Source organism: Macrotis lagotis, chromosome 2 (assembly GCF_037893015.1).
Source record: "Macrotis lagotis isolate mMagLag1 chromosome 2, bilby.v1.9.chrom.fasta, whole genome shotgun sequence".
Lineage (NCBI taxonomy): Eukaryota > Metazoa > Chordata > Mammalia > Peramelemorphia > Peramelidae > Macrotis > Macrotis lagotis.
Window position 1 is genome coordinate 258550079 of NC_133659.1, and position 12129 is coordinate 258562207.

A 12129-nucleotide genomic window follows, 5' to 3' on the forward strand; every position below is an offset into this window, starting at 1 on the left:
TTGCTGCTCTGAGCCATGGTTTCTAGCACCCTGGGGCTGCCTCTGGGAGGCTGAAGTTCCTTCACTCTGGTGGGCTACCCCACCAACCCTATGGAGCGAAGCCTTTTTGCTCTTTTCCAGGTTTCCTTGGGCTGGAGAATTGCCTCACTAGGTCCTTCTGTGGGTTCTGTCTCTCAAAAATGTAGTTAGAGTCCTTAGTTTATAAGTTTTGAGAGAGAGCACCTAAGAGACAGTCCCCTCTTGTCACCTTCTTGGCTCTGCCCCCTGGATAAAATATTTTTTATTGTTTTGTGTTTAGTATTCTCTTTTCAACTCTTATTATCCATCCATTAGATTGTGTGCCCATTCCTTAGAGGAGGGAAAGTCTTTTATATATTTTCATGATTTCCAGAGCTTGGAACAGTACCTTTCATTGTAGTAGGTATTTCATAAATGTTTAATAACTGATTGTCTCAAATATACATACTGTGGGATAAGCTCTAGAGAGTATCTATTTTAGATCCATGGTGAAATCTGGGCAAAAGATTTTTTCATCCATTTTTTCATCCATTTTCTTACAAGTGTCTTCTACCTAAAAACAGAATATAAAGCATCTCTGACAAGTGGTTGTCTACTTTGTCCTTGAATATGTGCAGTGAAGGGAGCATTTTGCTCCCCCAAGGCAATCCATTGGAATGTCATTTGTTTGGCAAAATAAATGATGTCCTTTGTATTGTACATTTGGTTGATAACTGGAGGAGATGGAAGGAAAGAAGGAACCATTATGGCAGAGTGGTGGTCACTGGAATGGAGAGAATTCAGCAGAGTTTGAAGACACAAAGATGAGGCTTGTCCTTATCTTGCTGAGAAATGGGTGACGCTATGGAGCTTGGAGTGTCTTGAGAAGCAGTAGGAAGTTGCAGAGAAAAGAGAATAAACATCATCCTTCCAGTCAGGTCTTCCTGACTCCAGTGCTCTATCCACTCTGCCATATAGCTGCAAGGGGCTGCCGCCGCCAAGGCAGACAACTTCCAGGAATCTGCAGACCCTTCCTCCCTGCCCCCCCCCAATCCATCATGACTCCCAGGGTTAAAAATATACAAAATAATTTGTATAAAATGTATCTGCCCAGAATCTTCCCTACAACTCTGAGCTCACACTAATGGGGATCCAGGCTTCGGTAACATTCTTCTGAGTTCATTACCCCCACCTGGATTTTAGAAAAATCTATTTGAGACAACTCATATCCAGGTTCTCCAGTGATGAACAACAGGGTTGTCAGCAATTCCTTAGACATACTGAAGTCTAGGTTATCTGGCATGGGACAAATTTTATTTCACCCCACCAAAAAACCCCCACAAAACCCCCCAAAAAACTCGCAGAGCCCCAGAGCAAAGACAGAAAGCATTGATCTCATCAGTTCCTCCCAAAAGAGAACTGGACTTGGGGTTGCTTTGACATTCTTGTGAGTCTTTCAATTGATTCCCTCCTATTTATTCCATGCTTTGTTAGTGTTTGTCCTTCATTTTCTAGATTTTGTTGGTAATTCATTGCTTGCATGGTATCTTCCCTGTTAGATTTTGAGTTCCTCAAGGGACTTTTATTTTTGCATTTTAAGATTTTATTTATTTTGAGTTTTACAATTTTTCCCCTAATCTTCCTTCCCTCCCCCCTCCCCCAGAAGGCAGCCTGTTTAGTCTTTACAATGTTTCCATGGTATAAATTGATCTAAGTTGAATGTGATGAGAGAGAAAAATCATATCCTTAAGAAGAAAAATAAAGTATAAGAAATAGCAAAATTACATAATAAGAATTTTTTTTTTAAATTAAAGGTAATGGTCTTTAGTCTTTGTTCAAACTCCACAATTCTTCCTCTGGAAACAGATGATATTCTCCACTGCAGATACTCCAAAATTGTCCCTGATCGTTGCACTGATGGAATGAGCATGTCCCTCAAGGTTGATCATCACCCCCATGTTGCTGTTAGGGTGTACAGTGTTCTTTTGGTGCTGCTCATCTCACTCAGCATCAGTTCATGCAAATTCTTCCAGGCTTCCCTGAATTCCCATCCCTCCTGGGGGGGGGGGGGACGACACAATAGTGTTCCATGACATACATATACCACAGTTTCTTAAACCATTCCCCAATTGAAGGACATTCACTTAATTTCCAATTCTTTGCTACCACAAACAGGGCCACAATGAATATTTTTTAAAATTGATGTTTTTACCCTTTTTCATCACCTCTTCAGGGTATGGACCCAGTAGTGGTATTGCTGGATCAAAGGGTAGGCAATTTTTGTTGCCTTTTGTGTGTAATTCCAAATTTCTCTCCAGAAAGGTTGGATGAATTCACAGTTCTACCAACAATGTATTAGTGTCCCAGATTTCCCACATCCCTTCTAACACTGATCATTGTCCTTTCTGGTCATATTGGCCAGTTTGAGAGGTGTGAAGTGGTATCTCAGAGATGCTTTTATTTGCATTTCTCTAATAAATAATGATTTAGAGCAATATTTCATATGACTATCGCTTTGATTTCCTCATCGGTAAATTGCCCTTGCATATCCTTTGACCATTTGTCAATTGGGGAATGGCTTTTTTTTGAAAATTTGACTCAGTTCTCTATATATTTTAGAAATGACTCCTTTGTCAGAAATACTAGTTGTAAAAATTGTTTCCCAATTTACTACATTTCTTTTCATTACAGTGGTTTTATCTGTGCAAAAGCTTTTTATTTTAATGTAATCAAAATTATCTAGTTTATTTTTAATGATGTTCTTCATCTCTTCCTTGATCATAAACTGCTTCCCTTTCCATAGATCTGATAGGTAAACTATTCCTTGATCTTCAAGTTTGCTTATAATATTGTTTTTTATGTCTAAATACTGTATCCATTTTGATTTTTGTCTTGGTATAGGGTGTGAGGTGTTGGTCTAATCTAAGTTTCTTCCATATTAACTTTCAATTTTCCCAACAGTTTTCATTGAAGAGAGAGTTTTTATCCCAATAGCTGGACTCTTTGGGTGCAACAAACAGCAGATTACTATAATCATTTCCTGCTATTGCACCTAGTCTATCCCATTGATCCACCACTCTATTTCTTAGCTAATACCAGACAGTTTTTTTTTAAGTTTTGTTTTTGTTTTTTTTTGCAAGGCAATGGGGTTAAATGGCTTTGCCCAATGCCACACAGCTAGGTAATTATTAAGTGTCTGAGATCGGATTTGAACTCAGGTACTCCTGACTCCTGGGCCAGTGCTGTATCCACTGTGCCACCTAGCTGCTCTCTACCAGACAGTTTTGATGACTTTATAATATAATTTTAGATCTGGTAAGGCTAAGCTGCCTTCTTTTGCACTTTTTTTCACTGAATTCCTGGAAATTCTTGACTTTTTATTTCTCCATATGAATTTACTTACAACTTTTTCTAACTCATTAATTTTTTGGGATTTTGATTGGTAGGGCACTAAGCAGGTAATTTAGTTTTGGTAGAATTGTCATTTTTATTATATTAGCTCGGTCTATCCATGAGCAGTTGACATTTGCCCAGTTATTTAAACCTGATTTTATTTGTGTGAGAAGTGTTTTGTAGTTGTTTTCAAAAAGTTTTTGAGTCTGCCTTGGCAGGTAGACTCTCAGGTATTTTATATTGTCTGAGGTTACTTTGAATGGGATTTCTCTTTCTAGCTCCTTCTGCTGTATCTTGCTAGTCATGTATAAAAATGTCATGGATTTATGAGGGTTTATTGGTATACTATCGTCATCTGCAAAGAGTGAGAGTTTTGTCTCTTCCTTCCCAATTCTAATTTCAAGGGACTTTCTTTTGCTTTTCTTTATCTCCCCAACAACTTAGCTCATTGCTTGGCCCATAGTAAACATTTGACCAATGTTTGCTGTTATAATATTTAATATCTTATAACACAACCAAGACCTCAGCACTACAAGCTTCTACAATTGCCTCAACTCACTGCCAGTAACTTAAGCCATCTATTGGAAAAGTCCAGGTCAAAATCCATCTTGATTTTCTACCGATCATCCAATTACTTCCTGTCCTCAAAATCTCCACTACAACCTAGTTATCTAGTTGTCTAGCCATATTGTCTCCATCTTCTCTTATGAGTATGTTTCAGAAAAAAAAAATCTGTTTGTTTGGGTTGCCATGTCCTCCAACCCCACCAAGCAAGAAAAGTTGGAGATCTTTAGCTAGAAATCCTTGTCCGTTGGTCTTTTAATCTTTTTAGTATAGTGCTTCGAGGCAGGCCAGTCTGTTTTTTTTTTTTAAAACATGATAAAGGGAGAACAGTCTTCACTGGAGCAGGAACCATCTTGGGTTATTGTCACCACCATCTCTGCTCATAGGATCTACCTTCTCCCTAACTATCTGGCTTCAAAAGGCTACCTAACAGGTATGGTTATGCTTTAGAATTCATCAAAAAATGCAGACTCATTCTAATCAGCTCACTTCCAGTCTTGAATAAAACTGGAGAAAATTCCCTTCTTTCAATCTTGAGCCATTTAGACAAAAGTCACTGTTAATAGTGTAATTTATTAGCAATCTAAGTAGCATAGAAAACAAAGGAGCATTATGCTTCTTTCCCAGACTACAGTGGCTGCAGTCAAGGTTTAATCCTTACTTCCTACCTCCCCTTACAACCCCCTACTTCCCTTATAATCTTCTCCACCAGACAATATTGAAGGATGAGAAGGGGTTGGATAAAGAGATATGGAGTTTCCATAGTTAGCTTTGCAGTAAAGCAAAGTGCTAAAGACAGGATAAAACACCTGCTCTCAACTCTTCCTCTATATCTGAATCCCATGTCTGCTTTTATCTCATTCCTGCTTAATCATCTTCTCAACTCTGCTCCCAGTATGATCATCTCCATTGTCCTCTGTACCTACAGCTTTCTTGTTGACATTACTCTCCACTTGCATCATGGAGTACAGGAGCCAACCACACAAAAGACCATCAAGAATAGCAATAGTTAAAACTTGATTTTACATGTACCCGGGGCAAAATAAAATAAAATAGAATAAAAAAAAATTAAGAAGAGCAATAGCCAACAAACTCATTTTTTCTTTTAGTTTTTTTTGCAAGGCAAATGGGGTTAAGTGGCTTGCCCAAGGCCACACAGCTAGGTAATTATTAAGTGTCTGAGACTGGATTTGAACCCAGGTACTCCTGACTCCAGGGCCGGTGCTCTATCCACTGCGCCACCTAGCCACCCCAATTATTCATTTTTTTTTAAAGCAAAACAGCAAACAGTTTTAAACTGGAGAAATTTTACAGATTAAAATAGTTAAGTAATTTAAGCCTCCTCCAAGTTTTACTAGTTTCCTCTGAACTCAATTTACCTTCATAAACAAGAGTTACTTGGAAAGGGAAAGTCCTGCCCCTTAAGAAAAGTAAACTGACAGGGAAAAGAAAGGGGGAGGAAGCTTTCTCAATAAGTTTGGCGGGGGGCAAGATGGCAGAGAGAAGCAGGGAACTTCCCTAAGCTCTAAGCTCTCCCAAGTTTTCTTCAGAAACAAATTAATCAAGCATCTAAATGGATTCTGGAGCGATAAAACCCACAAAAAGACAAGAGTGAAGGATTTTCCAGCCTAAGATATTTTGGAAGGACTTCAGAAAAGGTCTGTCCTACTTGGGCACAGGGAGAGCATGGTCCAGTGCAGGCAATGGTGGGGAAGGCAGCTGATTCTCAGTCACAACTCAGATCACCAATGGAGGCCCAGGTTCCTGTTCAGAAGACAGGTGACTCAGCAGGCCAAATGGGAGACCATCAGAAGGCAAATTACAGGCCCTAGAAACCCAGCGCAGCAGGCTCCAGGGAACACCAATGCATTGGGGAAGTTGCTAACATTGGAGCAGAGGCCCCAAGGCATGGAAGAGGGGTAAGCAGGCCTTCCACCCTAAACCTGGGAAGTAGCCCAGGAGCAGAACTCTTCCTTATTAAAAATCATGAACTGGGACAGCTAGGTGGTGCAATAGATAGAGCACTGGCCCTAGGATCAGGAGGACCTGAGTTCAAATTTGCCCTCAGACACTTAATAATTACCTAGCTGTGTGGCCTTGGGCAAGTCACAACCACATTGTCTTGCAAAAAAAAAATCACTATTTGCTGGCTGTGAAGGGAAAACTTAGGGTTGTTTTTGTTTGCCTTTCTTTTTATTACTTGTTTATTGTTTTATTGTTATATTTCATTTATTTAAGGCAATGGGGTTAAGTGACTTGCCCAAGGTCACACAGCTAGGCAATTATTAAGTGTCTGAGGCCAGATTCCTTTCTTTTATTATTAAATGATCTGGAATATTCTATCACACATTTATTAATAATATGCCATCCTTTTGAAAACTTCACAGCATGACTAATATGGAAATACATTAAACATGATTGTACATGTATCAAATTACTCTTGCCATGAATGTTGGAATGCTGGAAAATTATCTTTGTATGTAATTAAAAAACTAAAATAACATAAAAAAGATAACTGTTCACATCATTTGATACCTTGTCATGGAAACACAGTATCTTAACAATATTAATTAAATTGAATTTATATTGGTTTAGAGGAACCTAGCAACTCAAGATATCCAACTTTGAGGGATAATATATAAAACTTTTACATCTGAACAATTAATCCATTTTATGGTAATGATAAAGGGATGATGAAAGTAGAATTGTCTTACAGGAATAATCTTTTTTTCTTTTTTGTTTTTTGCAAGGCAGTGGGGGTTAAGTGACTTGCCCAAAGTCAAACAGCTGGATAATCCTTAATGTCTAAGATCAAATTTAAAGTCAGATCCTCCTGGCTCCAGAGCTGGTGCTGTATCCACTGGGCCATCTAGCTGCCCCCTTAGGCATAGTCTTGTAGAGTCTGTATAACTAGTCTGAGCTTGGGTGAGAGACAGAGGTTGCAGCTAGAATTATAGATTTGAGAATTGCTCAGAGAGAAATGAATCTTTTTGTGCTTGTATTTCCTAGTTTTAAAGGCTGACCTATATCAGTGCTTTTGCTATAAATACTTTTTTGTCATCTCTTTTAGTATTTATTTTTGAGATGTTCTACTTAATCTTGAAACATTGACAACCCTCAAGGTTGGACAGGGAAGCCCCCATAAAACTGAAGAGTCCAAACTATGTGCAGAATATCACTGCCATCTTGTGGCAGTGATGACAAGGAAAGGCAGAGTCCACAAAACTTCCTTAATAGTGTTGGCCTTGCCTAGACACCAGAAAGGAAGGGTGGTCAAACACAGAGAAGAACTAATGAAGGAAGTTCAATCAGAGGAAAAATTATCTTTAGAGAGAAGGCAGTCTATCCACCAAAGGTCAACCTTTGTAATTCATCTTGAGATAGGGATGATCCTGAATCAGGAACCTGAGAATTATGACACACAGTGGTTAGTGGAGTGGCCAAAATGAAAACTATCTTCCCTCTGAGGCCAAAAAAAAAAAAAGAATCCCTCCATCATCAATAAATTTCTAATAAGTCAGTATACATGACCTTCCAAAGAATATTCATTTGAAAAAATGTCTCATTAAAAGTATGTAGCAGATTGAATCAGTCCACAGAGACTCAGGGTATACACATTAATAAATATAGAAGGTTTTACCCTAAATCTCCAAAGAAAATGAAATTACCACCTTTGTGGGGAGCTCTTTCCAAATTTACTTGCCAAACTGATGTTCCTTTGTTCTCCTTGACCTATCTACCAGGTCATCCTTATCCTTGGTAATTTCTTCTCTCTACATTTTCAATAGATCATTTTCTTTTCTTTCTGCTCCTATAATGCTTAATGCTACTCATCTGTCTCCTTTGCTGCATCTTTATTCAGGTCATGACCGCTAACCTTGGATGTGCCACAGGGCTCTTTGCTGAATTCTCTTTTCCTTCAATACTATTTCACTTGGTGATTTCATCAGGTCCCATGGATTCAATAACTATCTCTGCTGATGATTCTTATCTACCTATCTTGCCCTGACTTCTCTGCTGACTTCCAGGGGTCCATCTCTAATTGTCTATTGTTTTCTCAAACTGGATATTTTAAGTTAAACATATCCAAAACTGAACTCATTATCTTTCCCACCCAAACTCTCCCCTCTTCTTAACTTTCCTATTACACTATGCTCCCCATCTCTTAGGCTTGCAACTTAGGCTCATCCCTCACTTATCACTTTCATCCTCATCCAATCTGTTGCCAAAGTCTATTGATTTTGCCTTCATAACATCTCTTGTATAAGTCCCCCTTTCTTCTCTAACACTACTGCCACCCCAGTGCAGAAACCTTCATCATCTCATACATGGACCCCTAGAAGAGCCTGCAGGTAGGCCTTGTCACTAACTTTTCCCCAATCCAGTGTGTCCTTTCCTCAGATGTCAAAGTGAACTTTCTAAAGCATATGTCTGAAAATGTCACAACCCACCCCACCCCACCCCATCCCCATCAATAAACTCCAGTGACTCCCTATCACCTCCAAGATCTTTGCTAGTGACATTGATCTCCTTGCTATTCTTCAAACAGGATAGTCCTGTTTGAATTTTCACCAATTGTTCCCAGGCTTGCTCTTCTTTCCCTCCTCATTTCTGTTTCCTGGCTTTCCTGAAGTCCAAACTTAAATCCCACCTTCTCTAGGAATCCTTGAAGGCAAATATTATTTTTTGCCTTTCTTTGTGAGAGGCCTTGTGCAGGTCTTAACTGACTGGCAGGATCTTGGAGTGATCACTCTGCTTCATTATCTTTAAGAGTCTAGGAATATTATGTTCTTTTGGGATTCAGGATAAAAGTCATTTTCTCTGGTCATTCCAGGTAGGCTGTAGTCTTACTCCTCAGCAGGAGGATAACAGTTTCTTGATGTCTGCCACTTTACTCCCTCTTTCACCTGATTCACAAAAAATAATCATAAGCAAGGAATAAACATAGCTATCAGAGCAAGCAGTCAAACAAAAATTGGGAAGTCATATAAATTAGTTTGGGTAACAACACACAAGAAAAAAGAAGTTCTGCTACTCGAGTGAAATGAAATCTTAGGTCAATAAGAATTGATCTCACCTGAGAAGTTAACTATTATCAACCTCTGGAGGTACAGACACTGGGAATCAAGCAACAAGTGTGACAACAGATTTCCCTGCAATTCTTTAATTACCTGCAATTAACCAATACATACTTATTTTCAGTTACTAAAAAAGTCTGCCTTTTCTATTTCCTTCCTTCTTCCCAATCCCTCCACCCCATTGGAAAATTTGTGTCATTGAGTCAAAGAAGAGGACATTCAGAAGCCAAGGAGCTAGAGGGAAGGGTTGTAGTTCAATGAAAGATGAAATCTTTTTTTCCCTCTCTGCCAATTATTTGTTTCCTTCCGGCTCAGGAGTCTGTGACTATTTCCTTCCATCCCTGATCCCTTAGGCTAGCACACTGTTAAATCTCTTTATAAAAACCTAGTGAGCATTCCCAGCTTGTGGAGGTTATGTAAACATTAGAGATGGCTGCATATCTGTTTATGCATCATTCCTCCACCCAATTAAGTCATTTGATTCCTCCTGGATATAAGAAATCACATTCCCTCACTCCTGGATGGCACAATCTTCTAAACCGTGTCCAAACTACCCTCCAAGGGTGTTTGCACATTACCTAGCTCTGATGTTGGGGGGGGCAAGCATAGAGGTTAGTTATGAGATACTTCATGTTTTCATTATCATCAGTTACACAGAAATGGAGATTAATGGAACAACTACTGAGGTACAAAAATGGGGGTGATTTAAGAATTTAAATCATTCAAATCAAAGTACATATGTCATATTTAAGAGGTGGGAATATAGAGGTAAAAATGACCATTTTTGCTCTAGAGGAATTTATCATTTTATAGGTTATGAGAAGGGTAGCTAAGTGATACCGTGGGTAGAGCAGCCAGTCTGGAGACAGTTCAGAGGGCCTCAGACATTAACTAGCTGTGTGATCCCAACAAGTCGCTTAATCTTGTTTGTCTCCTTTTCCTTATCGGTAAAATGAGCTGGAGAAGAAAATGGCAAACCACTCCAAGATCTTTGCCAAAAAAACTCCAAATGGGTTCACAAAGAGTTGGACATGACCAACTACCATTTCCTGGAGGTAGATAACAGGATATGTTAAAATGTAATTTAAATGTGATGCCTCTGGGCATTAAACCTTATATGACCAAATTATGAGACATTTGGGGTCCTCTTGTAGAATCCAGCTTTAAGGGATGAAGTGACCTGCCTGTGGTCACATATCTAATGTTAGAAGAGGTTTCTAGTTTCAGGAAGAAGCCTGAGTTAGCAAAATGCTAGATGATTTCTGAAATGCAATCCGGTCTCTTCATTTCTAAATGCTTATGTGCATCTTCTTTCCAAGATATGTACTGACAAAGCAGTTCCATAAGCCAGCTGCAGAAGTGTAGACCAACAGTCTCCCATCTCCCGATTACACAATCCTAACACGTTCTGGAGCTTATCTGCAAATCATATACTACTGTATTAATATATATGTTACAAAAGACAAAAACAGACATTTTACAAGGATATGATGATGAATGCAATGCTTCAAGAGGAAGCCCCTGGATTTTACTGAGGAGAACAACATGGTTAAAGCTACATTTCAGAAGTACTTTGACAGGAAGACTACTTTGGAGTTTACTGCAATAAGCCAGGAGATGACAAGAACACTAATTAGAGTTGGGACCATGTGAAGAGATGACAAAACATATCTTAGAAGTGGGAACAAGATTTAGCAAACAACTGGGTATGTGAGGTGAAGGGGAGATTGGTGACTAGGATGGTGGTGTTCTTTATAGTTTTGTTTTTTGCAAGGCAATGGATTTAAGTTACTTGTCCAAGGTCACACAGCTAAGTAGTAAATGTCTGAGGTCGAATTTGAACTCAGGGTCCTCCTGACTCCAGGGCCAGTGTTCTAGTCACTGCTCCACCCAGCTGCCCTTCAAAGAGGTGATTTGGGGATGAAAGATAATGTAATGAATTCTCTAATATTGATAACATACTCCTGCCCACTAGGAGACTTATTCTGTCCTTTGCAAAGAGGATGGGGATGAGATTCTTAGTTCTCACTGTACTGGAGCTTCTCATTGGAGCCCTGCTGAAATCATGGGGAAAAGGCATGTTTAAGCTTAATGTCAGGAGAAACTTCATAACAATTAGAGCTGTTGAAAAATGGAATGGGATGCCTTGAAATGTGGGTTCTTGCTCCTCAGAGGCCTTCAGGAATGTGATGAGATTCTCTTGTGCATGAGCTGGTCATGCACAAGACAAATGGCTGTGATCACTTCCAATTCTCAAATTTGTTAACTCCAATCATGGAAGCTTAATTCAATTATTTTACCTAATCTCACCTATCCAGTAAAGTACCAAATGTCATTTCCACCCTACCCCTTCATTTTTCCCTACCCTCCTATTCTCACAAAGATGCCAAAATTATTTTCAAGTATAGGACACTAAATCACTCCCCTACCCAAACATCAGTGCTCCCCCCATTAATTCTACAATCAATGATTTTATCTCTAGTCTTAAATTTCTATTTTTTTGGTTATAATTATCATTACAGTAGTACACAATATATCGAGGTTACATGTTAAAGAAAACACCTTTTTGGCTTTATGTGGTCAAATCAAATTCGAGTAATTCTGAACCTCATAAAGGCTTTACAAGATTCTAAGGTTTGTCATGACAAGCAAACATCATTCACTAGAGCAGCTGGAGAGCAGCAAGAATTCATTGTCTTACTTTGTTGCCTTGCTTGACCTTAATTAACCAGTTCTCTCTGGTTGTACTAATCAACTATTTTGTATGATGTTAACACTTGTGTGGAAGTGGTTATGTGATAGGCTACAGGAGAAGAAAGGTTAATGTAATACAAGTTAAAAACAAGGAAAGCTCGGATGCTGCTACCTTTTTAATTCTTGGGTAGTGGCACCTTTATAGAACAAACTAATCAAGTTAATATATATGTGTAATGTGTTTTGGCAACTTTTAAAGTGCTTTATTTCCAGTCATTGGATGCATCACATGAGTGATCCTAGGGCAAGTTCCTTTGTTTCAGATATGGCTCCACAAAGAGCAGAGTAGATGCATTATGCATTGGCAGAATTTACACCAATGTCTTATTAGAGGTCTAGTATA